The following is a 5,657-nucleotide window of genomic DNA, read 5'->3' as shown; positions in this document are numbered from 1 at the left end:
CCATGGTCAGGCATCTGTATAGGAATAATAGAACTGGGCAGTTTCTATTTCAAGAAGATCACAGCTATAAAACTGTGTATAAGCAAGAGTTTATGAACAACATATATAACAGAAAATAGCTCGTACCATAAGTTTCTCGACACAGTTGGACCTGTTCAACGAGTGCAGCAGTGGCACACATCCCACGTGGCCTTCGACCATCGAAACGCCCCACAAGGACCTCAAGACGATCAATAAAGTGTAGGAACTTGTGGATGTCGTCCCATTTAACTTCAGTGCCATCAGTAACAGCCGAGTTCTTGCAGAATAACAAACGAGTAGCCTGCTTAACTCTGAAAAAACCTACATGTGCCACCAATTATAAGAAAATATTAGTTAGCAGTAGCATCTTCGTGAGAGATTCATTGCTACTTCTAAAGTTAAATTGTGATTAGTTAGACAGAATAGGTGGATTAAGAAGTAATCGAGGCAACAAGCAAGAACCAAATACAAAACTAACATGGATGAACAATTGGAACGACGTCGGGGTAGAAGATCGCATTGAAGATGAGACCAGGTTCTGCTATTTCCATCAACATTCGCGCGCCAGCTTTTAGTCCGTAACACTTGAGAAAGTTTATCCAAGTTCGGCCATAAAAAAAGCAGCGATCTTCTTGGTTCATGAACCCAACTCGGAACTTATATCCATGGCTTGTCTTCACTATGACCATTAAACTGGTGTATTCAGTTATGGCAAGGCCGAGCATCTTAAGTACATGTGTTCTGGCAGAGCAAGGAATGCACTGCAGGAAAAATAATATGAGAACACAATGTATTCCCTATCCAAATCTAGGAATAATTTCCTCCTTCACGTCAGTGTTGACCATGGTACTAGTACCTTTTATCCAAATATAGCAATCCAAATTTCAAAATTAGTCAACAACATGTTCAAAAAACCCCACCCTCCCGGATAGAAAAGAGGATTCTAGGAACATACTGTGCGTGTTTTAAAATCCTGTGTTAGGATGAGAAGGAACAACTTTGGCGTCTCGCCGAGGGCGCAAAAACCTGTAGGGTCCTCGCACTTTGGGCACTGCAAATGAAACACACTAGATTTAGTAGGAAGAAAAATGCATCAACGGCGGCGGTTGCCATCCTAGGATTACCCGCGACCAAGGGACTTGGATTTATCGGGGATGGATGAAGCATTCATACCAGGTTCTCCATGAGAAAACCCTATGCAATTGCTGAGCGGAGGTTTTCTCTGAACAAGCACACGAGGGAGAAGGGGATTCAGGCCCAGTGAAATATTGCCGCTTCGTCCGTCCAGCTTACTACTAAAGCTGGAAAGGTGGGGTTTTTTGTGATTTGACGGCTCATTGGGCATTACTGCGGTGCAACGACCGGGGTGTGTCTACCGTGCAGTTGTGCACTCTAATTTGGTGCATATGGCACGTGGACCCCATTGCCGGATGCCCCACATATCAGCGAAAGGAAGTAGAAAGACAGGAGTAACTAGTTACACATAAATATATTTTTGACAGAGAGATACTCTCTGTGTAAAGAAATCTAAAAATCTTTTATATCACAACTTTATACATAAGAAAAATCAAGGGGAATATATATAACGTATATAATTATAAAAAACAGAGTTTTTTTAACAGAGTATAGACGAGTTGGTGATGATGGTGTGTCTACCATCCTGCAATATAGGCCGTGTGATTTATATCTGACGGATAGGAAGGAAACTATGGTAATTTTGCAAAAAGGCACCCACACACCTCTCCACATTTGCAAATAAGGCCTTCCCTCGTTCATCCTTTTCTCTCACAAGATAAAATACTCATACAAATGCATCTTGATGTTACGTGCAACGCACGGGCATTATGGGGGTTCAGCTGAGAATATAATACTCAGACAGGCTCACGGTTCTGAACTTTGGGCCATAGGCTGGTGGGCCTGCATGTTTGGGGGCCCATATGTTCTACCTCAGCGCTTTTGATATTGCAAGCGATCGGTACGGCGCTGGTTTTAGATGCTGTCGCAAGGGGAATACACAAAATTGAATAAAGCACGACAACTGTTAGAATGAAATCGAACGACAGTTCCTAACCACCAATCAGAGTTGAAATTCTATCAACGATATACCATGTGATAAATAATATTGTCGTACTACTTATACACACAGGACACTTGTTTCACCATGCTAGATTATTACATCAAAATCTCTCGGAGGATAGATCAGTTCAGCAGTTGCGTGTTGCTACTGAAGAATTTCAAAGTTGATTTGGACCAGCTCTCCTTGCCGAGAAAGTTCGATTTTGACATCATACCCTACCGCAAGATATGATTTAGATTTGAACCTTGACCATCCTTTAGCATCAATCATCATGTGACCATCCTTTGTACTTACGCTATATTGAGTAGGTTCATTCACACCAAGGCTGCGCATGGTAAGAGAAACTTGGCCACGGTCGCCCGGATTGTTGAACGACTCCCCCGTTGCTCTAGGAATTCTCTTTTTGCAAACAAGAAGACATACACAAACAGTTAGATCAACACAGTGAATCATGTGAAACAACATGGAAAGAAAAAAGAACAAAGCACTTGGGCGGCCAATGCTTACCAAGAAGGTGGACATGTCGGTTTTTGTAAGGACTTTCGTATATGAAGTGCGAACTGCAGCCCAGTCTGTTGTCGGTGCAACTGCTGGTTCCGTTGCTGCTGCACGGGCCGGAGCAGATGCAAGTGCAAGTGTTGGTGTAGGTGTCGAAGCCGTTGCTAGTGCCCGTGCCAGTGCGACTGGTAGTGCCGCTGCTGCTGCTGCCGGAGATGGTGCTCCTTATAGAGCAGGTGCCGGTGTCGGAGCAGGTGCCGGTGTCGACGCCCGATCCTCCGGTAGATCAGCCTGATCTGCTGACGCGGTCGGTGCCCAATCCTCAGCTGGATCAGACTGAGTTGCTGCCGCTGTCAGTGCTAGAGCAACTGCCGGTGCTCAATCCGTTGCTGAAGGTGGTACCGATGTGCGAGACAGCGGCGACCGTGTCTGGTCTGCTATGATCAGCTTTCTAACTTGACTAGGCTCCGTGACCGTGATCCAGTCTTTTTCTTCATTTCTTTTAAACGCGAGAAGGACTAATTGTGGTGTGTTTGTTAAACCAAACTGCAGTTCATCATAGGGATTCAGCTTGTACTCAGACAACAGACTGATCCAATTTTTTCCAGTAATATAAGTGATGGACAGTGCCTTCGTTACTGACACGACATAAGAAGTGAAACCTACAAAAATATCCATCGTAGAGCAAACCAAACGGTTTATTCTGTGATGAATGTCACATGGCAAAACCTGCATCGTAAAATTGAAGCAAAAGAAAGAAAACATGACATTAAATCCATAAGATTTAGACAGTAAATCAATAAGATTTACTTGATGTGACACGAGTGAATCCTTACCAGGAAATCACTATGTTGAAGTACTAAACAGAAGATTGATCGTCCAACAACGGGTGGCATGCAGGGCCCCCGCCTACTCCCACAAGCAGGACAGTCCAAAGGTCATGACAAATCGTATGGACTGAACATCCATGGGACTGGAAATCCTGGTGGGTGCGATAAACCCTGCAATGCATACAGATATTGGAGTGTAACCATAATTGATAAACCGTCCTCACAAAAAAAATGATCTGGATACTTCAAAATATACAGACCGATTGAGTGGACAAACATTAACATAGACTGTTCTCAGGACTCACCACACACCAAAAGCGGCAGTACTAAACAATACAGGGTTCACAAACACAAATCAAGTACTGAACAATAGTACTTACCACAGACAAGCAAAATTTCACTAATTAAACTCTAAAGACTATTTCTTGCCACCGACCTACGGGATGAATCCCGCATAACTGACTAGGCCGTGGACTTCGTGAGAGATGTCTACCTGCACCATCACCATCTCTTCAACCTTGGAGAACCTAACAGAGTGGTCTTTCCACTCATAAACATGACGATGAAGACAGGCCGCATCAGATTTGTCGAGAAGCTTTACAAGAACCACACCCTTCGTAATCAAAGGCACAGCCAGGAAATTGTTGTGGTCAAGTACAGCCTCGAGAACACGCCTGACAACAATGCTACAGGAAAATGCTAGTTCAGGACACGTGGTGACAAGGACACATCAGCTGGATAGTTTAGCAGTAGAACTCATCCTCAGGTCTTCCAGTTCACACGGCATGACTTTGAGAACTTCATCTCCACCGCGGACCTGGTTCTAATTCAAACAGAAAACCGATATTTTCTAACTACCTCCATACAGAAATATAAGATGATTTTCGATATTTTACTCCACATATGACTACATATACGCACAGAAATGAGTGAACAAAGACACTAGAACATGTCTTCAAAGGCATGAGAGTAGAGGGATTACTTGCAATATCCATAACACAAGTTACTGAGGCAAATATACCCTCTTCAAAGGTAGCATTGATGTTCATAAAGTAGTCGAAAGTAATCTATAAGAAATCAGTGTCAACCTCTCGCATGTTTTGGTCAAAAGAGGAATTTAGAACCGTCATTTGGCACACAAAAATCACATGCAAGATCACCCAGAAAGTTGTACTACTAGTACTAGTACTGTGTGTTAGATGAACAAACACGATCAAGATCGAGAAAAAGATCATCAAGAAGAGATATTACCTGTACTTGCTTAATGAGGGATCCCGGAGAGGGGGGCTTGGACAGGGTGATGGCTTTGAGCTTGTCTGCGGTAGTCTCGGCGGGGTGCTTGCGCTTCTTCGTACCATGAGCCTCGACGGTTTTGGTCAGAGCCATATACATCACTTCGGCCGGTGCTCTAGCATCCATCAAGAAACTGTCAAATAGAAGTCTACTGTGCAGTTGGGCACTCTACTATGGAGTAATTTAGTGCATGGCTGGTGGACCCCGATGTTGGTTGTCCCACACGTTGGCGAAAGTGAGTAGCAAGGTTCCTCACGACCGTCGAGGAGGATCCGCACGGTAGAGCGTGTCCACTGTTTTTCTGAAGAAAAAAATGATTACAACAAGCGTTTCCACTCTTACGACGGAGGAGTGCGAAACACGGCAGCCACTTGAACATACACAGTGCTCCTACTACTAGGCATGTGCAGTGGTTCATACGTCAGTACTACATAATCTTGTTGCTAGCGTAGTAAGATATGACGACAACAAATGATGTTGTGCGTATGTCAACTATATGAACAGTAATGTAACATAGTACCGCTTTTTGGACTATCCGGTCGAGAATGAACGGTGAGATAAATGTTAACAGAACTAGGTCTACAGCGCACGGAGAGCACGGTGCTACAGTACTCCACGAAACATGAACCATATGAAGCACGAATCGGTGTTAGGCAGGGTGTATGAACGGTGCATGGGATGGGAGCAAAAGTTCCCTTCTCGACCCACTTTTGGGTGTTTGGAAGAGTGCATGAAGGGTGCATGAGTCCACACTAGTAGGTTAACACAAATGCACGAAGAGGGAACAACTATATTGAGATGAGAATGCAACCAAACACACCCACACACTTTGTGCTACAGTGACTGATCTGCACCGTCTGAGTTTGATCCAACAGTCATGTTGCGCCGAGACATGGACATGCCCATGCAGAGGACGCCTAAACACCACCGTAGTCCCT

Source organism: Aegilops tauschii, chromosome 4 (assembly GCF_002575655.3).
Source record: "Aegilops tauschii subsp. strangulata cultivar AL8/78 chromosome 4, Aet v6.0, whole genome shotgun sequence".
Lineage (NCBI taxonomy): Eukaryota > Viridiplantae > Streptophyta > Magnoliopsida > Poales > Poaceae > Aegilops > Aegilops tauschii.
This window is presented reverse-complemented; position numbering follows the sequence as displayed.